Here is a 26,600-nt window from a genome sequence, read left to right as displayed (position 1 = left end):
ATTCTTGCCCATTTTATAGAGCATTTCCACCAATCCCTTTGTGCTCATTGGCCAGTGGTTGCTATGGCTGTCCCATTGGTCACCCATGACATAAGGTGATTTTCTGGAATTTCCCCGAGTTGTGTCCATATCAGACATGCCATCATCACCTCAGTCCTGAGCTGTCTGGTGGCCTCTTCTTTGACCTGCGCCCCCGGATCAGTCATCAGTCTTGTGCTATAAGCTACAGCTCTCACTTCCCCAATTCCCGAACATCTGCTCTATTCCTGTCTCAGTCAACGTTACACTTCCTCTTAAACAGAGGCTTTAATTCTTACATTGGTGCTGCTCAAACTTTTAGTTACAGCATTTACTTCATTTACAGTTTAAAACCATTACTTAAACTTCATCCTTTTTATTCATACACCACACTTTCATATATAGCTGATTGAGAATGTCAAATCTTAAAGTTTTTTATTTTTTTACTCTAATTCTCAGTTCTTAACCACATTTCAATCATACATCTTTTAACTTGTTAATCAAAGATTACTAATTTTATTCAATACATGTGAAAGAATATAAAATCATCATACATCATTTCTTTGGATATACTTGTTTATATTTTTGCAAAAGTTAAGACAGATAACATGTGGCAGATAATATGTGGCTCCACACAGGCCTCTCCAGTCTCTCAGCTCCAGAATATGAGAACATGCTTGTTTCACTCTCCACTGCTTCAATTGTGTATTTATAATAATTATTACATGGATTACACATAAGGATATAAGGATATTTATTGTAATTTGTATGGATTTAACTGTGAGCAGTTAATGAATGTTGCATGGATTACATGGAAAGATCTCACCTTATTTTGACAGAATCTGTTCTCTTTTCAGCCCTTCATTCCACTACTGAGGAAATTTGGCCTGCCAAAAATAATAAAAAGAAACATTTTTCAACACAGTCTGTTGTTCTGCACTGAGCATGTTAGACATTAGTGCAGTTCTTACTATTAAACACTTTGAGAAGAAAGGATGTTAAGTTGTGGTGTTTAAAATATAGCATAGAGCCTCATCCTGGACCTTATCAGTACTAACATTACAGTTATTAATAACTGTATACATATGGTATTTATGTCTCACCTTCAGTAAAACTCTATCCTTGTTTAATTAGTTTAGTATATATAATATTACATGTGTAATTCAGAAAAAATCAAATAGTTAACTAATCAATGGTCCACCTGTGATTAATCGTTATGATTTATTTCTTAATCATACCTCATCTTTAAACCCAGAGCTGTATGTTTAGAATCAGCACAGAAGATATGAAAGAGAAGAGGGAGGCTTAGTTTTGCAGTTTCTACTACGTCTTACTGGAACCAGGAGTTATTTTCCTGGTTTATTGAGCAACACTTTTTTCTGTCTACATGTAGAACTAGACTATAAGACTGGCTGCAGCAATGAGATGCAATGTGTTGATCTGAAGGACCTTTTATTGTGTTCAGCTATGTTAGGATTAAATGCTTTTATTTTGACTGAAGTAAAGGACCAGATATTTTCACATTATGATGCAAATCTGGCCAGAAGCTCAACGAGAAGGTTGCTACTGTTTTCCATCACAGACAGATCATTTAACTTCACCTGTAGCTCAGGTGAAAGTCCCTCATCATGACCCTGTAGTTGCTCATTAGAGTGAACCTCCACCTCATGTCTTGCTGAGTGAATCAGTGATTAGCTGTAACTTACAATTAGCCCATTCCGGGGCAGCATTCAGGTTTTACCGCTATCTTCATCTGGGTTATACCGCTTGGCGTCCACCTGTTCCCACACACACACACCAACCAGGCTCCCACTCTTCGGTTGGCTCCGTGGTTGCTCTGAAATGATCCCTGTTTGACTCGCTCAGTGTCACTTTTCAGGTAATGAACGAGGCAGGTCGACCTGGAGTAAACTGCAGTTCTGGACTTCTCCAGAATGGAGTCCATCTCTGGCTGTGCGCATAGTTGCGCATTCGCGGTGCCGCGAGTGTGCAAACAACTATTTTTTGTCTTCTCCTTTTAACTTATAATCTGATTGTTTTTAAATCAAAATGTGAAGTCCAATACCATTGTGTGGCTGCATCTTTTTAATACTTCTAAATTTCTTCTATCAAGAAGGCGGGGCTATTCAGAAAACAGGCACGTAGTTAGACCTGCCTGCCTGACTCAATGATCTGTAAGTCCTTGGCTTCACATAGCTTATTTCGTACATATTCGATCAGTTGTTGTAGCTATTTTTTGTCTTAATGAAAAATAATTACAGGCTGATTTCTTAAGAAACCTTAATTTGTATTCATGTGCACAACAGCTTGTCTTCATTTCACCTTTTCTTATTCAGTTCCCAAACTAAACAAATAAAAACAAAAAAAAAAAACAACCCGAACAGGACAGGCAGAGGGGGCCTTGAACTGAGGGCAGAACCATAACAAATAAAACCAACACAACTAGGGTAAAGATGAGAGTCCAAACTGACTAAAGTTCAAGAAGCCGGCAACAAAGGAACAGGCGATCAGGAGCCCGGCGACGAAGGAGCATGCAGTCAGGAGGTCAGCCGAGCAGAATAGAAGACCCTCGGTCAGGTGGTCGGCCATGCAGAGTAGAAGACCCTCGGTCAGGAGGTCGCCCATAGTCCAGGGACGACTGAACAGGAGTCTAGGAGGTCTGCCTCAGAGCAACTCTGGAGGCTTGCGACCAGGCTGGAACCCTGGAGATCTGCAGTGGAGCCCTGGAAATCTGCGGCAGAGCCCTGGAGATCTGCGGCGGAACTGTTATGGCTCTAGAAATGAGGGCAATTCAGCCTTGAATCTCTCACAGAACTCAGGAACAGGAACTGTAGGCGGTTCACCCTCGTACCCCTCTCGGAACTCAGGGACAGGAACTGGCCAACCTTCAGCGGAGACTGGAGGTGATGAAGATAATGATGATGTCTGAACCAGAAGTGTAGATGATGAGGATGCTGATTTATGAGCCAGAGGTGTAGATGATGATGATGATGTCTGAGCCACGAGTGTAGATGGAGATGATGATAATGAGATTAGCAGGAACTGAGGCGTAAGGCCGACCCACAGGGAGGCAGGAACTGAATCAGAATCAGAATTATTGCCAAGTTTGTGCATACAAACAAGGAATTTGACTCAGGTACACTTTGCTCTCTGGTTTTTATTTTTTGCATTAAAGAGTATACATATATACAATATACAAATATACACATATATAAGTAAAAAGGTGCATTTGCAACATCTGTATGCTGCTGTTTTGTACTCTATTAAAAGTTCAACAGAGAAACAACGTGGGGGAAGAAACTCTCTGTGGTGGCTGGTTTTAGTAAACAGTGCTCTGTAGCGCCACCTGAAGGTAAAACTCTAAACAGTTTATGTGAAGGGTGTGTGGGGTCTGCAGAGATTTTAGCAGCTCTTTTCCTGACCCTAGACCTTTATAAGTCCTGGATGGAGGGAAGGTCAGCTCTGATTATTCTCTCTGCAGTCCTAATTATTCGTTGCAGTCTGGACCTGTCCTGTTTTGTGGATGAGCCAAACCACACTGAGATGGATGAAGACAGGACAGACTGAATGATGGCAGTGTAGAAGATGACCAGCAGCTCCTGTGGAAGGTTGAACTTCTTGAGTTGCCTCAGGAAGTACAGTCTCTGCTGGGCCTTCTTTCGAACAGCATCTATATGTGAAGACCATCTCAGGTCCTCAGAGATGGCGGTTCCTAAGAACCTGAAGGGGTCCACAGCCGACACAGTGTTGTTGAGGATGGTGAGGGGGGTGTATGGGGGTGGTGTTCTCCGAAAGTCCACCACCATTTCCACAGTCTTGAGTGGGTTGAGTTTAAGGTAGTTCTGACAACACCAATGTATCAGCCGATCCACCTGCTGTCTGTATGCAGACTCATCACCGTCCTGGATCAGACCAATGACAGTGGTGCCATCTGCAAACTTCAGGAGTTTCACGGAAAAGTCCGCTGAGGTGCAGTCATTTGTGTACAGAGAGAAGAGGAGTGGGGATAGAACACACCCCTGAGGGGCACCAGTACTTATTGATCTGTATTGGGAGAAGATGCTCCCTAGTCTCACCTGCTGCTGTCGGTCCGTCAGGAAGTTGTTGATCCAGTAACAGGTGGAGGCTGGGACATGAAGCTGTGTGAGCTTCTGGTGGAGGATGTCTGGTATGATGGTGTTGCAACTATGCAACTATGATCTCCAAGTTGGTGCTCATGGATGTTACATAACAGGATCTATATCATGTACAATTTCGAAAGGTAACACTAAACAGAATTATGAAAACAAACAAATGAAAATTATACTTGTAGTAAAAACAGATGGCACATGCACTTATAATATTTAGTATCTCACAGTTTTGCTTGTAAATGCTACATCTGGGCTGAATAGCTAGTTTTAGTTGTTTTTAGGAAAAAAAAACAAATGCTTTGCTTCTTAATAAATCTTATTGTGTATCCACAATTGTTCAAGAATTTTAGATGAGAAATAAATATTACACACAGGTCTTTAATTTATTAAGGCATTTTCATTAAGAGCAGGTTTCTTATTGATCTGCTCAGAAATTGTATTTCACTACAAAATTAAATCAAAATCAGGAAACACATATATTAAATGTCAGTGAGTAAGAACAAAAAAAGTACTTCAAAATCGCATTTTTCATTGCATTTTAAGCTAGATGTTTAAAATGCTCCCCCTCCATCAAATGTCAAAACTGACACACAAATATGACAAAACCTAGGAGTTGGGAGTTGTTTTCATTACTATCCACAAAAAAACATATTTTCTTAATTTGCTTGTTTGTTTCTTTTGATTGGAGATTGGAGACATTCTGCTGCTGCGTTTGTCTCAGACCAATAAAGAATAGTCAGAAAAAACACGAACCCATCAGTATTTGTCATGTATTCTAATGCTGAAGCAGCACCCCTCCACTTCTGGTGAGGGACCAGTTTTAGCTCAGAAGGACCCCACAAATCCTTGTTAAGTAGGCAAAGATGGTGCAAATACAATAACAGAGGTAAATAATCCATCATTTATCCTTGAAACATTCTTGAAGGGGCAGAGGGGTGAGTGACACAGAGCTACATTAGCAGGAAAAAAAGCAGGCCTGTGCTCTTAACTGGCTTGTTTAATGGCATGTTTTGGTAAAAATTATCTATTAAAATACTAATTTAGTTTCTAAACAAAGACACCACTGAAAATGAATTTATCTAAACACCAGCAAAACACACATCTTACCTTATGTAACCAAAATTACTACAAATCGGCACGTGGTTTGCTGCTCAGTTAGCTGCTTAGTTGGCTGAGTAGGGACTAGAGGAAAAGGGTCATTAGTTGCAGTAAAAGCTCAGCCAATGGCTACGTCTAGGAGAGAGAAAAGCAAAGACAGGGTCAAGTGTATCATCTATAGAAGAAGAACATTAAGCCATTGGCAACGGTAGCTCACCCCTAGACCCCTCTTGGAAGGTTTTAATAGCTAAACAGAATGCCTGGCCAGATGTAGCTTCGATAAAGAAAGAAAGCAGAGAGGGAACATAATGGTAGAAGCTGAAAAAACACAAAATAATGCACAATCGAAAAGTAGTAGGAGAATGTAGCAGTGAGAAAAAGTGGTCATTATGTCCTCCAGCAACATTAGCCTATACAAAGAAAGATCAGGATACCCTACACCAGTCTAACTATAAGCTTTATCAAAAAGGAAAGTTTGGCATATTTTGCAATAATATTTTCAATATTTGGTAGGGATGATTATTTTCCCCATCCAACTAAAAATGCAATAAAAAAATAATTTTTTGACTTATTTGTAAGTATTAATACAGGTCCTTCTCAAAATATTAGCATATTGTGATAAAGTTCATTATTTTCCATAATGTCATGATGAAAATTTAACATTCATATATTTTAGATTCATTGCACACTAACTGAAATATTTCAGGTCTTTTATTGTCTTAATACGGATGATTTTAGCATACAGCTCATGAAAACCCAAAATTCCTATCTCACAAAATTAGCATATCATTAAAAGGGTCTCTAAACGAGCTATGAACCTAATCATCTGAATCAACGAGTTAACTCTAAACACCTGCAAAAGATTCCTGAGGCCTTTAAAACTCCCATCCTGGTTCATCACTCAAAACCCCAATCATGGGTAAGACTGCCGACCTGACTGCTGTCCAGAAGGCCACTATTGACACCCTCAAGCAAGAGGGTAAGACACAGAAAGATGCCATCCATCCAATTCCCACAGGGGCATACCCTCATAAGACAGCACCATCCCCAAAAATTCAGTGAAGACACAATGTGAGCCCCGCATATAGTGACAACCCCCAGCGGGGCAACCGGCACACCCACCACCTGCCGGACACCAGCCTATACCAGGAAGCCTCCCTCATCCAGAACCCTTAGTGTCTACATTCAACTTAACATTTAGAGGTGGGCGCAGGCACCAGAGGTGGATAGATCCCTCTCTGGATGCCATTCAGTGTTCCCACCACCATGGCCCAACATTTGCGTGTCATGAAAATGCTATAAGTGTCTATGTTGTACAATAAAATTGGGGCACAGATCACCATGGGATGGCAGAGATTGTAGACCCTCCCTACACCCAAATGATGCACCCACACCCCAAGGCCCTACATGAGTGGTACTGTGATGGAGTGGGCAGAGGGATGTGTCCGGAGATGGGGAAGGAAGGATTGGGGGAAAAAATGCTTTCCTGGGGGAGCCACCTTCCCGGTTGACCCCAATAGGCACCAGCCTGGTACTATAGAACTAAAGCAGGCACTGAGCACATACACAGAATAAACACAAACAGCCTCTCTCCAAAACATGAGAATTTATTAGACAATAGTTCAACTTAAAGGTCATACTACAGTAGTCAATAAACTCCATAACTACACTAGCAATGTTCAACTAAACTATCAAGCAAAGAAAACTAATAAGCAAACTGATAAACCAATCAACTAATGAATGTTATCAAAATAAACTAATTAAAAATAGTAAAATAATAGAAAAACAAAAATGCAACTATGTCACAGTTTAGCAAGAATATGTATGTGTCAGGACCAAAATGTTATGAGGGAGTGGGACTGAGTACACTATTAGCCCAAAGGCTAACAAAGAACCACCAGTGTATTTATGTGTGTGTGGATAGGCTAATCATGCTAGCAGAAAAAGTGAGCTGAGGACACACCAAACTGTGGCAAATTAAAACAAAGGCAGTGACTGCTAATGCATAATAGACCAGTGAAAAGTGTGTGATAGCAATGTGTGAAGCTATGCTACCTAGCAAGCAAGCTAGTGGCTGAAGCAAAGGGAGGTGGGGTAGGCACATGGAATGTTGTATAACACTGTATGCATAGGCCTTCTGAATAATGGGCGCCAAATTAGAAAAAAAGAAAAAATGGAAAAATGGCTGCAATGAGCATTTGCTGCAATACAAGTACGGGTGTGCACACATGGATTAGAAAGATGCGAGGGAGAAGGAAAAGATAGACAAGGTGCAAAAGACCCAGTGGTGAGAGTCTTCAATGCTACTCCCTATGTAACCAGTTGTGCAGAGCGGACTCAATGACTTGCTATGAACTCAGCCAGTTAGGCAAAAAGCAAACATGATCGCACAGTGAAATGAGCAATATCCCCAAAAAACAGTGGGAAGTCTCAGCTCGGCAGCACACTTGAAATGATACCTAAATCATATCTCCGCCAATACACAAGCCTTTTTAGCTGTTAGATGACTCTGTAGCATTCTTTGCGTACATAGTTTAGTGGGCCCAAGGGCAAGGCGGCACAAGCGGTTACACTCAGTCAACAGCTGGTTGGTTTGCGGAGCTGCTATCTCCTAAAGTCTCTTATTTGGCAATGAAGGGAAACCGCTTTATTGACGTAAATATAGACAAACCTGCCTTGAAGAACCTATGCTTAGATTCTACAGCGCTGGGATCGCAAGCAGCAAGTCTCAGTTTTTGGCCGTAATAATCACCGGATACGCAATCACTGATCTTAGAGCTTTTTTCCAAGCTTCTTCTCCAAAGGTTCTAACAGTCTTTTACTTGAACAGCAAGTTTAGAATGTTAACACAAGAACAAACATGGCGAGCCCTCGGGATCAAATGGCAAAATTTTCATCAATGAAGTTAGTAGAATCTCTGGCACTACTTTTAATGCTGGGAGATGTAGTTTGGATTGCTGGATATAGTTTGGATGGATAGATGGACAGATGGATGGAATTTTACACAATAAAATAGAAACTAAATGTTTTAAATGAAACACTTTTCTTACTCATTCTTTTTCCATAGTTATTCTGATCTGAGTAAAATTCTGACTTTTCCAGAATGAGAAGGAACACTTTAAAGTGAAAGGAAAAGGATATGTTGTTTTCCTCTAATTTGCACTTTCTTCAGGTCTCATCAATTCAGAAATGCATTCCATGATGCTGCCACTACCTTGTTATAGTTTGGCTGTAGAACATTTAACAGTCCTCTAAAAGTGTTTTTGTTTTTGTACTTTTCACATAAAATTTTATCTTTATTGAATCCTTTACGCAAAATATGTAAATTTGATTTTGTTTTTGGTCTTTCTCTAGGGAAAACAGCCACAAACAGCATTAGTGATAATCTATGTAGTTAGCATACAATTTCCAGCAGAAAAGAGGACATGACAATAATCTTGAAAAACTTGTGACAGCGTTTATAATAGTGCTAGTTATCAAGCAAGTGGACCATGAAAGTAGGAGTCTGGGTGACGACGTTCATATGACAGCAAGCTAATCAAGAGGGAAAACAATAACAGCACAAGAAAAACAAATATATCTACCCTAATCTGCCGCAAAGAAGAAAGGGAGAAAAAAATATGATAATAATAACTCAGAGGTATTCGACTGCACTTAATCCCAATCATGCGCTAATGTCATTGTGATGGTGTGTGGAACACATTTACCTTCCACTCATAAACTGTGCAGACAGACACAGACATGAGCAGATGCTGCAGCTATGAAGACAGATCACTGTGGGCCCATTTTGTCATCCCGGTACTATGATGATAACCTGTACAGGGACTAGCAGAAAATTGAAACACAACACCCGGGTTGTGTCTTTGGGTTCAAATTGTTTGTTAATCATCTTCCAGGTCAACTTCATATCATGTTAGTTAAAGGTTTACGTTTGTCGAACAATGTCCTGAGACCTCCCTAAAGATTTGCTCTGATTTTGCTTTTTGTCATACTATCATATTCCAGATCATCAAAAAAAAAAAATCTGAGTAAATAGAATGCACAGTTTCTAATGAATACTTCAATTTTAAGGGGAACAAACTATCCAAACCAATGAAGCCTTTATGTGAAAAAGTAAATGGCCCCCTTGTTAAAAAAAGAAAACCTACAAAGACAAGTAAACTGGAATTAACATTCTTTGAAAAGCAGAGCTCAGTTTCACTTGCCAAATCTAGATTTGATTTCTGCTAGACCTGCAGAATCAAGAAATCACTTGTCTAACCATATAAAGTATGTTAAAAGATAAAAACAAAAGACATTATGTCCAGATCTGAAGAAATTCAAGTACAGATGAGAAAAATTGATATACCTCTGTCTAGAAAAGGTAGCAAGACCATTTCTAAGGTTTTAATACTCTAGGGAACAACAGAGAGAGCATTATCCACAAATTGAGAAAACTGGAACAGTGGTGAACCTTCTCAGGAGTAGACATCATGAATAAATTGCTCTAAGAACAAAATGACCACTCATTCTAAATGTTGATTTTTGGTCAAATAATCTAAGGTCCATCCCGTTATAGTTATGTCTTTGTTTTTAGTACTGATTTGACCCACATGCAGAACACGCTCAGGAGACAGGAAACAGTTTAAAATGTTTATTGTAACTGGTTTGATAAGTGAATCAGGAATCCAGGACCAGGAACAGAGAATGAGTCTTTAACTGGACATGAAAGAGGACAGGTTGGATTAGTAAAGATGCTGGAGGATATTGGAAGTTTGAGAAGGGATAACGTGTTACAGGAGATGAGATGATAAACCGCCAGGGAGGAATGAGCGTGCTCTGGGAGCTGAAGATCAGGCAGAGGAGGGTGAAGTTGATCCAGGATGAAGGGTGAAGTTGATCCAGGATGAAGATGAGCTTGGCACAGCGTAATGGGCCTATGCAGGGCGGCTTGGAAGGTGAACACGACAGAGGGTGAGCAGGGTTCGATCAAAGGTGCGTCCAGGGAAGGAGGAGTCAGTTAGCTGCCAGCCGGAAACTTCAGTCCAAAGGAGACAAATTGAATTCATCCAGGTAAGTTGAGGAACCAGGAAACGAACTGGAACAGAATCTAGAACACAGGGGCAACCTGAGGAAGAACATACACGAGGTGAGACAATCATTCATAAACCAGGAATCAGGAGCTACAGAGGGCTAGAGCTTTACCACAGTTGGCTAACACTCAGACAATGAAGTGCTGGCAGCAGACGCCTCTTAACCCTCTCCTGACGAGGCTTGATGATCCACACCTGCCGCAGCACTCAGCCAACATGTTCAGACGCCACCTAGGGGAGGACTAAGGAAGAAGCAGGCAGAAAAGGAGACAAAGTCTCCCAGACCCCGACTCTCCCTCTACCAGAGAGATGCTGTGGCATGTCCATAAACATTCACTCACAAACCCTTCAATGTGAGTGAACTAAAACAATTCTGTAAAGAATTCACAAAGATGATTACTTCATCCTCAGCAAGCGAGACAACATTGGAAATAACTGCAGAACCTGATTTGTGTTTGGACTGTTTTGAACCTGTGAAGCTTCCTGAGTTATCAGAAATATTAGCTTCATCTAAACATTTAACTTGTATGTTAGACCCAATCCCATCGAAATTATTTACCAGCTCCGCTTTAGATATGATTAATCTATCCTTAGTAAATGGATATGTACCACAGACTTTTAAGGTAGCTGTAATTAAACCTTTACTTAAGAAACCTTCGCTTGATCGAGATGACTTGAAAAATTACAGACCTATATCCAATCTTCCATTCTTATCTAAAATTATTGAGAAAATAGTTGCTAATCAAATATGTGAGCATTTACACAGCAATGACCTGTTTGAAGAGTTACAGTTGGTTTCAGAGCTCATCATAGCACTGAAACAGCTCTGCTGAAAGTCACTAATGATATTCTTATGGCCTCAGATAATGGACTTGTGTCTGTACTTGTCCAGTTAGATCTCAGTGCTGCATTTGATACAGTCGACCATAATATTCTCTTAAAAAGGCTGGAATATGCTGTAGGGATCAGGAGAACAGCGCTAGGCTGGTTTAAATCGTATTTGTCTGACAGATTCCAGTTTGTTCATGTAAATGATAAATCATCTTCAAACTTCAGGGTTAATTGTGGAGTACCACAGGGTTCAGTACTTGGGCCATTTCTCTTAACTATATATATGCTTCCGATAGCTAAAATGATCAGGTAGCATGAGATAAATTTCACTGTTACGCTGATGATACTCAGCTTTATTTAATCATAAATTCTGATTAACCCAACCAGTTAGATAGACTAAATGCATGTCTTGAAAACATAAAAACTTGGATGACTTTAAACTTTCTGCTTCTAAACTCATAACTACACAGATAGTTTCAGTTCAGATTATTTAGTTAAATGGCGCTTATTTACAACAATGTCGTCTCAAGGCACCCCACAAAGGGTCCCACTGATGGTCACTGTTATACTAAAAACCACAATGATTGGGATACCTCTCTCTGTCAGACTGATCACAACCATCGGAAAAGAGAAGGGGTCACACAGGTAGCAGAAATGGAGGGTGTGTTTGCACTAGAGGCTGACATTTTTTCGGGAGTCCCACGGGTCACGGGATTCCCATGGGAATCCCGCCGGACGGGAGACAGCATCAGTAAAGATCACGTGATTGGGACGGTACAGGATAAAAAATGAACGGGAGCAGACGGGAGCGGGAGCTAACCACTAGGAGGGAAAATAAACTAGGATCAATTGTCTTTGTAAATGTAAAACTGAGACTTTGTTATAAACTTTAAGAAAAAAAAACTTGAATCGTCGCCGCCATTGTGTAGTTTTTTTCCAAGAAGCCTATACTATAATGCGAGTCAAATGAACTACAGGACCCACAAGCCAACAGTGCTTCTGATCGATGTTTTCCACCTGCGTTCAGAATGTACGGAGCAAACGCAGGTGGAGAACTGGACGTGGTAAAATTGAATTTGTAACGTAAAGTCAGAAATAAGGACTTATCTATTAAACTCATAGAGCTGACAGGAAAGTCGCAAATATTACCGAACTTCAGGAGAGTTGAATATAGCGGTTTTAACACGCAGTCTGCTGCTTGTAAAACGTGTTTAGTCGTAATCAAGGACACCAGTGATTAAGGAACACTTGTAAGGCAGATTCTGGATTAAATCAACCCTGCATCTCTTCATTCATCAAACCAAAAGTACCATCATGTGTCAAGTCTCATCTGACCAACAAAACTGCTGCATGTGCACTAAAGATTTAAGAGGTTAGGTACGGAAGCCCGTGAGGGGACATGGGGAAATGTATTTCTTTTGCGTCCCCACGCAATACTTTTGCGTTCGCCATTTTGGAACAGCAGCACAGATGACAAACTGCTCATAAAACAAACAGCACTGATATGTCATTGATATGGTTTATTTGTCATATGCAGGTTAACATGCAGTAAACAATGCGATGAAATGCTTAGGATAAGAAGAACCGTTCAAATCACGATAAAAACAAAAACACTAATGGCGTACAAAAAAAAGTACACATCATGCAGCAGTAATAAGCAAACAAAGTGTCACAGATGTGGTTTCGTCCAGTATTATTGTTCAGTAGTTTGTTTGACAGCTTGTGGATAAAAACTGTCTTTTAGTCTGATTTGAAGATAATTTTATTTAAGGCTGATTTCAAAATAAAACTCAATAAATCTCAAAACGGGTGTAGTGTTTGTTTCATTTTTGCAGTTATCTGGTTTGGAAACTATCCCACAAAGTATTGCGAAATAACGCAGACAATTGCGTGGGGACACAAAAAAGAAAAAAATCCCCCCTTGTCCCCTCGCGGACTCCGTATAGAAAGGCTTCATCAAGGGAAGATATTAAATAAATATGTTGTGAAATAGAAAAAAATTGAATGTACCATTAAATGTACAATTTATTTAATACATCGTTAAATATTAAGTGTACCACTAATTACGTCATGTCGTCTTTAAAATTATACAGTGGCACATTTAATTGCATAATAGTCCATTTCATTATATAATGGTACATTTATTGTTTCTAATGATGTATTAAATAAATAAATGGTACCTTTCATTTAATGGCACATTTAATGTTACATTTCTTTCATGTTACATTTACTTCACTTATGGGACATTCACAACATTTATTTATTTAATGATGATTTTATTGTATTAATTTTGTCCAGTTTGACCCTCCATTCTTGATGTCTGTATAGGAGGTCATGTCAGAATTTGAATCAGGTGTTCTGGAGCAGACAAACATCTAAAACTTGCAGGGAAGGGGTCCCTGAGGACCAGGGCTGTGAACCATTGAGGTACAGTTTCTAAATTATGAAGGTAATGCCTTTTTGCACTTTTGTTCACCAAGTACAGTTATCTTGCTAGGTGCATTTTTCCTTTGTTTCAGCAACTTGAAACATAAAAGTGATGTCATTGTTCAAAGGAAATGATCACTTAATAAATAAGTAAAATACAACTAGGTACATTTTGTTTATTCAACTAAGATAGACATGGTCTGTTTCCTTGTTTGATATTTTATTATTTCTTCATTATTATTCTTTTTACTTTAACTGGCCTTTACTACAACTAAAAACAGGGACCTAACTGGTCCTTCAAAGAAATAAATTGCCAAAAGACTAAATGAAGAAAACAAAAATGGGAGTGGCACAGGAGTGGGAGTCGTTCTGAATGGGAGCGGGATGGGAGTAGGAATCAATTTACCAGGAGTGGGACGGGACAGGATATTTTTCGTTATGCTGGCCTGGGATTGGGATGGGACAAGACATTTTTCTGTGGGAGCGGGATGGGGCAGGAGAGAAAATCCACTCCCGTGTCACCCTCTAGTTTGCACCTCAACCATAACTGAGCCGGTTTAGGCTAAACCTGACTCCCCCTTACTCCAACCAATAAGGAGGGAGGAAGGCTCCCTCCCTGATAAACTAAGCCACACTAACTATAAGCTATATCAAAAAGGAAAGTTTTAAGCCTAGCCTTAAAAGTAGACAGGGTGTCTGCCTCACGGACTAAAGCTGGGAGCTGGTTCCACAGGAGAGGAGCCTGATAACTAAAGGATCTGCCTCCCATTCTACTTCTAGAGACTCTAGGAACCACCAGTAAACCTGCAGTCTGAGAACGAAGTGCTCTGTTAGGAACATATGGAACAATCAGATCTCTGATGTATGATGGAGCTAGATCATTAAGGGCTTTATATGTGAGGAGGAGAATTTTAAATTCTATTCTGGATTTAACAGGGAGCCAATGAAGGGAAGCTAAAATAGGAGAAATATGATCTCTCTTTTTAATTGTCATCAGAACTCTTCCTGCAGCATTTTGAATCAGCTGAAGGCTTTTAACTGCATTTTGTGGACATCCTGATAGTAAAGTTTATAATAGTCCAGCCTTGAAGTAACAAATGCATGGACTAGTTTTTCAGCGTCACTCCTGGATAGGATATTTCTAATTTTGGCAATGTTCCGGAGATGAAAGAAGGAAATCCTAGAAACCTGTTTAATATGGGATTTAAATGACATATCCTGGTCAAAAATAACACCAAGGTTTTTTACTTTATTATCAGAGGTCAATTTAATGCCATCCAGGTTAAGTGATTGACTAAGCAGTTTCTTTTTTAAAGACTCCGGTCCAAAGACGACAACTTCTGTCTTGTCTGAATTTAGAAGCAAAACATTTAACGTCATCCAAGTTTTTATATCTTCAAGACATGCTTGTAGTCTATCTAACTGATTGGGCTCATCAGAATTTATGTATAAGTACAGCTGAGTATCATCAGCGTAACAGTGAAAATTTATCCCATGCTGCCTGATAATTTGACCTATTGAAAGCATATATATAGTAAAGAGAAATGGCCCAAGTACTGAACCCTGTGGTACTCCACAATTAACCCTGGAGTTTAAAGATGATTTATCATTTACATGAACAAACTGGAATCTGTCAGACAAATAAGATTTAAACCAGCCTAGCGCTGTTCCCCTGATTCCTCCAGCATATTCCAGCCTTTCTAAGAGAATATTGTGATCGACTGTATCAAATGCAGCACTGAGATCTAACAGAACCAGAACAGACACAAGTTCATTATCTGAGGCCATAAGAATATCATTAGTGACTTTCAGCAGAGCTGTTTCAGTGCTATGATGGGCTCTGAAACCTGACTGAAACTCTTCAAACAGGTCATTGCATATAAATGCTCACACACTTTATTAGCAACAATTTTCTCAAGAATTCTAGATAAGAATGAAAGATTGGATATAGGTCTGTAATTTTTCAAGTCATCTCGATCAAGTGAAGGTTTCTTAAGTAAAGGTTTAATTACAGCTAACTTAAAAGCCTGTGGTACATATCCATTTACTAAAGATAGATTAATCATATCTAAAATGGGGCTGGTAATCAGAGGGAACACTTCCTTAAATAATTTGGTTGAGATTGGGTCTAACATACAAGTTGGAGGTTTAGATGAAGCTAATATTTCAGATAACTCACCAAGCTCCACAGGATCAAAACAGTCCAAACACAAATCAGGTTCTGCAGTTATTTCCAATGTTGTCTCACTTGCTGAGGATGAAGTAATCATCTTTGGGAGTATGTCAAATACTTTATTTTTAATATAATTAGTTTTATTTAAGAAGAATCCCATAAAGTCATGGCTGCTAAGAGCTAAGGGAATGGATGGCTCAACAGAGCTATGACTCTGTGTAAATTTAGCAACTGTACTAAAGAGAAACCTAGGATTATTCTTGTTCTCTTCTATTAATGATGAGAAATAAGCTGTTCTAGCTTGGCGAAGTGTCTTTTTATACAACAGTAGGCTATTTTTCCAGATTAAGTAGGAATCCTCTGGGTGTGTAGTGCACCATTCTCTCTCCAATTTTCTAACATTGTGCTTTAAAGTATGCAGCTCTGAATTAAACCAAGGAGCTAGCCTCCTATTAGTGATTACCTTCTTTTTCAAGGGGGCTGCATTGTCTAATGCATCACGCAATGATGAAGAAACACTATGAACAAAAGAATCAATTTGTGAAGGGGCAGAAACAGAATTATTGCCTTCCATTGTGCTTTTCAGTGATAATGAGGAAATTAAAAGTGGAACAGATTATTAAAAGGTTGTTACAGCATCGCCTGATAATGATCTACTATAATGAAATTTTCTTTCAGGTGTGGAGTACTCGGTTAAATTAAACTCAAGGGTTATTAAGAAATGGTCAGACAGGACAGGGTTATGAGAGAATATTGTTATGTCTTTACACTCAATGCCATATGACAGCACAAGGTCCAGAGAATGAAGACAAAGGTGGGTAGGTTTGTTAATGTTTTGATCAAAGCCAATTGAGTCTAAGATAGCATTAAACGCTATATTTACGCTATCACTTTCAGCATCTACATGAATGTTAAAATCCCCCACTATAATAAATATATTTAACACTAAATCAGATAAAATGTCTGAAAACTGATCTAAAAATTGAGAGTAAGGGCCTGTTGGACGGTACAAAACAACAAACAGAAGAGGATTTAGTGCTTTGCAATTTGGATGAGGAAAACTAAGGATTAAATATTCAAAAGAGTTGTAGCAATTGATTGGTCTGGGACTAATCAATAAATCGGACTCAAAGATGGTTGATACTCCTCCTCGCCAGCAATTCGAGGAATGTGAAATTAAAATAATTAGTAGGAGTTGACTCATTTAAAGTAACATACAGGTCCTTCTCAAAATATTAGCATATTGTGATAAAGTTCATTATTTTCCATAATGTCATGATGAAAATTTAACATATATTTTAGATTCATTGCACACTAACTGAAATATTTCAGGTCTTTTATTGTCTTAATACGGATGATTTTGGCATACAGCTCATGAAAACCCAAAATTCCTATCTCACAAAATTAGCATATCATTAAAAGGGTCTCTAAACGAGCTATGAACCTAATCATCTGAATCAACTCTAAACACCTGCAAAAGATTCCTGAGGCCTTTAAATCTCCCAGCCTGGTTCATCACTCAAAACCCCAATCATGGGTAAGACTGCCGACCTGACTGCTGTCCAGAAGGCCAATATTGACACCCTCAAGCAAGAGGGTAAGACACAGAAAGACATTTCTGAACGAATAGGCTGTTCCCAGAGTGCTGTATCAAGGCACCTCAGTGGGAAGTCTGTGGGAAGGAAAAAGTGTGGCAGAAAACGCTGCACAACGAGAAGAGGTGACCGGACCCTGAGGAAGATTGTGGAGAAGGGCCGATTCCAGACCTTGGGGGACCTGCGGAAGCAGTGGACTGAGTCTGGAGTAGAAACATCCAGAGCCACCGTGCACAGGCGTGTGCAGGAAATGGGCTACAGGTGCCTCATTCCCCAGGTCTAGCCACTTTTGAACCAGAAACAGCAGAAGAAGCGCCTGACCTGGGCTACAGAGAAGCAGCACTGGACTGTTGCTCAGTGGTCCAAAGTACTTTTTTCGGATGAAAGCAAATTCTGCATGTCATTCGGAAATCAAGGTGCCAGAGTCTGGAGGAAGACTGGGGAGAAGGAAATGCCAAAATGCCAGAAGTCCAGTGTCAAGTACCCACAGTCAGTGATGGTCTGGGGTGCTGTCAGCTGCTGGTGTTGGTCCACTGTGTTTTATCAAGGGCAGGGTCAATGCAGCTAGCTATCTGGAGATTTTGGAGCACTTCATGCTTCCATCTACTGAAAAGCTTTATGGAGATGAAGATTTCATTTTTCAGTATGACCTGGCACCTGCTCACAGTGCCAAAACCACTGGTAAATGGTTTACTGACCATGGTATCACTGTGCTCAATTGGCCTGCCAACTTTCCTGACCTGAACCCCATAGAGAATTTGTGGGATATTGTGAAGAGAACGTTGAGAGACTCAAGACCCAACACTCTGGATGAGCTAAAGGCCGCTATCGAAGCATCCTGGGCCTCCATAAGACCTCAGCAGTGCCACAGGCTGATTGCCTCCATGCCACGCCGCATTGAATCAGTCATTTCTGCAAAAGGATTCCCGACCAAGTATTCAGTGCATAACTGTACATGACTATTTGAAGGTTGACGTTTTTTGTATTAAAAACACTTTTCTTTTATTGGTCGGATGAAATATGCAAATTTTGTGAGATAGGAATTTTGGATTTTCATGAGCTGTATGCCAAAATCATCCGTATTAAGACAATAAAAGACCTGAAATATTTCAGTTAGTGTGCAATGAATCTAAAATATATGAATGTTAAATTTTCATCATAACATTATGGAAAATAATGAACTTTATCACAATATCCTAATATTTTGAGAAGGACCTGTAATCCTGTTGCTGCAGCCAGGTTTCTGTGAGGCAAAATAAATCAATCTGATTGTCACAAATCAGGTCACTAACTAGCAATGTCTTTGAAGAGAGATATCTTATGTTCAGTAAGCCACATTTAATTGTTTTATTTTTCTTTAGGGTCTGAGTTGTGTTCATTTTTATAAGATTTTCCTGATTTCCTCCTTTTAGATTATTTTTTAATCTATTCAATTTTGGCCGTGGGCGAGACACTGTCTTAATAGGGTAATGGGTGGGAAGCAGTACAGAAGCTGCAGAGAGGAGTGTTAAACTACGACCCTGCTTCCTGGTCTGAACCCTGGGTTGTCAGAGTTCTGGAGAACTAATAAATTCGGCCAGATTCCTAGAAAGAAGAGCAGCTCCATCCAAAATGGGATGGATGCCGTCTCTCTGGATCAGACCAAGTTTTCCCCAAAATGTTCGGCAATTATCAATGTAGCCCACATCGTTTTCTGGACACCACCTAGACAACCAGCGGTTGAATGACAGCATGCGGCTAAACATGTTGTCACTGGTCCGATCGGGGAGGGGACCAGAGAAAATTACAGAGTCCGACATTGTTTTGGCAAACACACACTGAAGCAACATTAACTTTGGTGATCTGACGTAACCGGGTATCATTACCGCCAGCATGAATAACAATCTTACTGTGTTTACGCTTATCTTTAGTCAGCAGTTTCAGGTAGGATTTGATGTTGCCCGTTCTGGCCACTGGCAGACATTTGGCTATGGTCGCTGGTGTCCCTAGGGCCACGTTTCTGACTATGAAGCTGCCAATTACCAGGGTTGGCTTCTCAGCGGGGGTGTCGCTGAGCGGGGAAAATCTGTAAGAAACGCAGACGGGTTGGTGGTGACCTGTGGGCTGGGATCTAGGACTATGCTTTCTACGTACCGTCACCCAGCCAGCCTGAGGCCCTGGCTGCGCGGGCTCTGCTGGAGGACTGCTACGGGGAGCTACCCTAGGTGGCTCCGTGCAGGCTAGGGGGCCTCGGCTATCTGCTGGTTTTTCAACAGCGCGGAGCCGGGCCTCCAATTCCGACACCCTCGCCTCCAAAACTACAGAAATGCTACATTTATTACACATACCATTATCACTAAAGGAGGCAGAGGAGTAACTGAACATCTGACACAGAGAGCAGGAGAGAGGAGGAGACTCAGAGAGAGAAACAGCAGAACGGGTAGCCATGGTTGAGCTAAAGCTAAGCTAGCGACCCCTTACCACTACTAGAAAAACCGTGTAAGACACGGAGAGTCCCCAAACGTTAAAAGTAGCAACAGAAAGTAAGTGTTTTAACGTGCTTATGTATTAGAACAAGTAAGAGATATCACAGTAGAGAGAAATCAGATCAAACAAGAGAGTTTCACACACCAAACAATTTACCAACAGCGAAAACAGGAAGTGACGTTACCCAGAGCAACAGAGCATCCAATCCAAATGCACCTCATGTCCTGGTCAAAATCACAACCGTCCTTCTCTGCTCTGTTCTCTAAAACCTCCAGTCGGTCGTGGCAGATGGCCGCTCACACTGAGCCTGGTTCTGCTGGAGGTTTCTTCCTGTTAAAATTGAGTTTTTGCTCTCCACTGTCGCTGCATTCATGCTCAGTATGAGGGATTGTTCCAAGGTCAATGCCAGTGACCTTCCACTGTCGCTACATGCTCATCCAGGAGGAGTGACTGCTGCAGGTCACCGACTCGATGTAATCTGTTGGGTTTTAACTTTTTAACCAACATGAATAAATAACTGAATCTGACTGCACTGTCCGATGGTTAGGATTCATTGGAATGTATGTACCTGACTTGAAATCTGTTTGATTCGATTGAATTGACTTAGCCCATTTTAAACCCTTCACACAATGCAACAGGAAACAACACTCTCCAATTATTTTTAAATCTGCCTTCCTCCCTCCCTGTTGGATGGAGTATGGGGGAGTCAGGTTTAGCTAAACCGGCTCAGTTATGGTTGAGGTGCAAACACACCCTCTATTTCTGCTACCTGTGTGACCCTTTCTCATTTCCAATGGTTATAATCAATCTGACAGACAGAGGAACTCCCAATCCTTGTGGTTTTTAGCATATCAATGGCCACCAGTGAACTCTAGATGGACAAACTTTATCAGTTTATTATTTTACTTGGCACGAGCAGTTATTACACTGAAGGGGTTTAATTTTTCAACAAGGCCGGGTTGGGTTGGATAGATTCTCCCCTGTAAATTATGTTGACTTTTAAAAAACTCTGCTCATTTGTTATATGTGAGACAGACCACAAAATACTTCTTTGCATTAAGGATTTAATGGTTACTCAGCGTTTGGCTGAATAAGTACCCTCTCTCTGTTCAACACACTGTACATGCTAAGGCATACGCGATATCCAAAAGAGAAGGCCCCGGACATACAACGCATATATGTTTTATACAGGCAATAGCACAATGTTTGGACGAGGTGAAATCCATGGGTGCGACTGATTGGTCATAATGGGGGTGGGGAGTGGAGTCTGTGGGTCAGACCTCCGACCCTTTGTTGTAGAGATGAAAAATAGTACTGCCCCAAGCTAATCTTGATCCCAGCTGGTCAGTCCATATTGTGCTTCAGATGAATGTTAATGTTAACGAATTCATCCAATGAGACTCAGAACCTGCATCAATGCAAACACCTATTTATTTAGGTCACATTATGGCATACACAATGTAGTTCAGTGTTGTGTTTACCTAAACGAATAATAATCTCACTACAGGTATTCATACCCACACAAATTCATTCTTAATAACAATGCACACCAAAGTTCCCGAGGCTTTAAAAAACTAAAGAAATACAAAAAATATTATACCGTATTCAAACTTTGACTGTAAAATTCCAGTTATATAAAAATAAGTGAGTAAATATCTGCAGACCAAATGTTTGATTACTATATAATTTAGGGTTAGGGTTAGGCAGGTTGTTTTAGTTCTCTTTCAACCAAGAGGCAGTGGCGATTGCTCTAAGACTGCAAGGGAAGCTCGGCTTCCCCTAAAATGTCAAAAAATAAATGATCAAATATATACTGTTGTCTGTACATGTCATTGACTAAATATGCGCTACAACGCGCTCAACTTATGTTCAGAATCAGCTTCTTATCACTGGTAGCGATGCGGCTTTCCTCTCACTCATTCCCGCAGCTTCACAGCCTTTAAACAGTGAGTTCAATAGCGAAGCAAAAATGCTGGGGTTCGTCCCGCCCATCGGACGCTCAGCGTCTCTGGGGGTCTATGAGGCAGTGGGCTGGCCTGTACGCTCAGCTTCTGCATTATGATTGGACGATCTGTCTGAGGCTGAATTCCTTTTTGATTGACAGTGAAATGAGCGAATGAGGGAATCATTGATCTTAATTTTGAGCTTTCCCTCCTTGAAAGACCAGCATCCGCCACTGCCAGGAGGATAGTATATTTGGCACAGTGTTTACTGTTTTCAATTAACCTTTTAACCAACTGTTTTTAATAAAGTGTTTTAAGTGAATAGTGTTTTTTTAATGAATTACTCCTTTATTTGTATTGGACTTTTTTGTATTTATTTATTTAGGTGATGTTTCTGTCATGATCTGTAGGTGTTTGCCATTTTGATTTTATTGTGTGTACTTTTTGACCATTTCATTTTTTCTAAAATAATGAATGAGGATCAGGCAACATATCTCCTCAAATAGTTATGTTTGAAAAGCAAATTTATTTATATGCAGTATCTATTTAAATTTCTTAGCACCTCACTCTCTGCTATGCTTTGCACAGAAATACAGAACCAAACATTTAACATGGAATGATTCCTAGAAAAACATAGCAGATTGTTGGAATCAAAGGATGTGACTTGGTTGATCCAATGCAAACCAAGGTAGGCCTGTAATAACGTTTATTTAATTCAATATTAATGTGCTTTGTACAGAGCCTGTTAAGGTATGGAGGACAAAACCCTGCCATAACTATGAATATATACAGAAATATATATATATATATATATATATATATATATATATATATATATAAATGCTCCACTTTGGAACACTTAATAAAAGAATTTCCATTACAATACAGAAAATAAAATAAAGAAAAGCAGTTAATAATAGTGCAAATATGCTTATCTTGTTATTTTACAGGGGACAGATTTGATCTCGCTAGTGTGGTTGCAGTGTTTTTTATTGTTTGTTTTTTTCAGTTCAGACTGATAACTGCAGGATCCGTCCATCAGGTTGTTCCTAGACTCTTATTGTTATTTCAAGCTTTTATTGTCTTATTTGTTTATGGCTCAGGATGAGTGCACCCAATATTGAATAACCTTCATCAGATCCTATAATGGTGTGTCTGAATAATATGTTTTCAGAAGAGGTAATAAGACCTGTGGGAGAGAGTGTTGGCTGTGACATTATTAGTTGGATTGTTTTTCAGCAGAATGAAATAAGAAGTTACTGTGATAGCATGTTACAAGTTTCATAAGAGATAAGCAAAGATAATTACATAAATCCTGTTGCTGTGCCAAGAGGGCTAACGCTTTGGCTGTTTGACTGTGTCATGATATGTGATATACTACTACCTTTACCAGCCTTTTTTAGTCAGGGGCTGTGGACAGCACCGAAATGTTGCCTTTTTCTATTTCAGTCACGGTAACAGAGTCTGAAAAGAGACCCTATAACTGCTCCCGATTATTTCCCCGGCTTCTGGGCCCTCAATAACACTGAATATCAAGGCCTATTGCTTTTGGCAATTTAACGTTGATTTACGGCTCAATCTACCGAGCATTTCATGCGTAGTCCTTTTTATTAGCAATAAAACAGCTAAAGGAGAAACTATTATAATTAGAAAGGCCAACAGTGTAAAGTATTTACATAAATGGGCAAGGTATCAATATTTTTTTGAAGATGTTCTAATTTGTATTGAGTGAAACTGTAGCAGACAAATTGACCTGAGGATGGGATGTCATTAAAGAAAAAAAGCATAAAAGATTTACACCTTACTGCCAACATGTGTTTACAATTATATATGAAAAATAAAATTGGGAGACAAACTGATGCAAATCTATATTTGATGTGTGTGCCATACTCATTTTTACAGCTTTTAAGTGTTTAGTATGAATGTAGAACCTCCACTCTATGAGTTATGAACCAGAATGGAGGCGGTGATGGGGTTCGATAAATGGGAAGGTAGGTGTACCTGAGTAATGGATAGTTCCAAAATATGTGTTGGAATACTTTATTTTACAATAAATGAGACCCAGAGAAGCATAACATTTTAGGAAAAAGGATTGGACCTAGTTTTATTAAATTACTTTCAAAACAAAAATACAAACAATATAAACCACCAAGTAGGAAAAAATCTAAACAACCAACTTAAAATATCCCCAATTTAAGGACAAGTACCCCTTTAAAACAAAGTACTACAACAGTGAAAACAATTTTTTGTACCTCTCCTTACCTTTAGCAAGGGAACCAAATAAAATTCCCTTTAGAATGAACCACCATTGGCGCTTTTCCATTAGTCCCTACTCGGCACGGTTCAGTACGACTCTACATGTTTTTTATGCTTTTCCATTAGAAACGTTTACATGGAAGTCTCGTCCTTCCCGCTCTGTCATTGTCTTCACCTCAGGGTCTGTCCCTTCAGCCCTGGCCTACCCGCCTTAGATCCCAAATGTTGTCTCTCCCTCTTCTCTTCCCTTCCTTTTAAAAGCATATTCCCAAAAAAGCCACCAACACCAGCCCACACTCATGCTTGCTGTCAACGATTATTAATCCACAGATATGACTGTGTCTGTCACTCATTCATATCAAGGCTGTAATGAGACAAGCTTGACATGGCTTTTCTTCTGAGGCCTCCAGAAGCAGCCCTAATCGAAGTGGATTTCCCCCACGGCCTGGAAAAGAAGGCCGGGACCGCATCACATGCCTTCCAGCATGTACGTCCAAGTAGCGAGAGCTAGCCCGCTGTATTGCTGTTACTCAAAGTGCCAAACGTGCCTTTCTCGTAAGGTTCGGGCGGGCCAGCTAAAAGCCCTTCCCCACAGCTACGGAGGTTAGCTGCAAATTAACCCTTTGTTTACCCACACGTGGATGTTTTCCACAACGCCTAGGAAAATTTATCTTCAGCACGGGTCACGTAAGAGGTAGTGTTTGGGCAGAGAAGATTAGTTTAGAGGTCAATAATGTAAATAATATTTGTTTAATGACGATTGTTTTTGTTTGTGTTGAGAAACTCAGCTAATGATATTTTCTGTGTTGTGTTTTTAAAGTTAAGACAAACTTTATTTAAAGGGTGGTTTTTAAAAAGAATATCTGCATAATGTGCCGTCCATGCTTATGCATTTAACCCTTTATTAGTGGTAATTTTAATGTATATGTTTGATTCTGGTGACCAGCTATAAGCTTCTTTTGTAAGCGCCAACGTCAAAAGGCTAAGAACACGTACTCACACACTTCATGAGTCAGCTGAAGATCATTTACGCAGAAAGGTAGGAAATAATATTTCCCTAAATATTATTTTTACTAAACGTGATAACTAATTAAACACCATTAAGACCAATTAATCCAAAAGGTTTGATTGGTATTCAAAATATTTATTTTAATATTATTTTAATGAATAAATCCAGCTAATTAAACACCATTGAGAATTGCGCTACATTCACACTGCAGCTTGAAGTGATCCAAATCCAATTTTTTTTTTTTTGCCCTTATGCGACCTGTATCAAAACTTTTCATGAAAGTCTGAATGACACAGATTCGATTTTTTCAAATGAAACCCAGGCCCCCTGGATATGTGGTCCTAAATCCGATACGTAACTGATCTTTTCAAATGTGACTTGTGTCTGTATGGCCAGGTCACATTCATATGACCTGTACGTCATTGATACTCGACAAATGTCACTATTCTGGGTCCTGCTACATGGAAGTGGGAAGAATAACAACCAACATTTCCATCCATATTTACAGGTCCTTCTCAAAATATTAGCATATTGTGATAAAGTTAATTATTTTCCATAATGTCATGATACAAATTTAACATTCATATATTTTAGATTCATTGCACACTAACTGAAATATTTCAGGTCTTTTATTGTCTTAATATGGATGATTTTGGCATACAGCTCATGAAAACCCAAAATTCCTATCTCACAAAATTAGCATATTTCATCCGACCAATAAAAGAAAAGTGTTTTTAATACAAAAAACGTCAACCTTCAAATAATAATGTACAGTTATGCACCCAATACCTGGTCGGGAATCCTTTAGCAGAAATGACTGATTCAATGCGGCGTGGCATGGAGGCAATCAGCCTGTGGCACTGCTGAGGTCTTATGGAGGCCCAGGATGCTTCGATAGCGGCCTTTAGCTCATCCAGAGTGTTGGGTCTTGAGTCTCTCAAGGTTCTCTTCACAATATCCCACAGATTCTCTATGGGGTTCAGGTCAGGAGAGTTGGCAGGCCAATTGAGCACAGTGATACCATGGTCAGTAAACCATTTACCAGTGGTTTTTGCACTGTGAGCAGGTGTCAGGTCGTGCTGAAAAATGAAATCTTCATCTCCATAAAACTTTTCAGCAGATGGAAGCATGAAGTGCTCCAAAATCTCCTGATAGCTAGCTGCATTGACCCTGCCCTTGATAAAACACAGTGGACCAACACCAGCAGCTGACACGGCACCCCAGACCATCACTGACTGTGGGTACTTGACACTGGACTTCTGGCATTTTGGCATTTCCTTCTCCCCAGTCTTCCTCCAGACTCTGGCACCTTGATTTCCGAATGACATGCAGAATTTGCTTTCATCCGAAAAAAGTACTTTGGACCACTGAGCAACAGTCCAGTGCTGCTTCTCTGTAGCCCAGGTCAGGCGCTTCTGCCGCTGTTTCTGGTTCAAAAGTGGCTTGATCTGGGGAATGCGGCACCTGTAGCCCATTTCCTGCACACGCCTGTGCACGGGGGCTCTGGATGTTTCTACACCAGACTCAGTCCACTGCTTCCGCAGGTCCCCCAAGGTCTGGAATCGGCCCTTCTCCACAATCT

The sequence above is a fragment of the Girardinichthys multiradiatus genome, chromosome 22, assembly GCF_021462225.1.
Source record: "Girardinichthys multiradiatus isolate DD_20200921_A chromosome 22, DD_fGirMul_XY1, whole genome shotgun sequence".
NCBI classification, from domain to species: Eukaryota; Metazoa; Chordata; class Actinopteri; order Cyprinodontiformes; family Goodeidae; genus Girardinichthys; species Girardinichthys multiradiatus.
The sequence above is the reverse complement of the archived record's forward strand: the minus strand, read 5'-3'. Positions refer to the sequence as shown.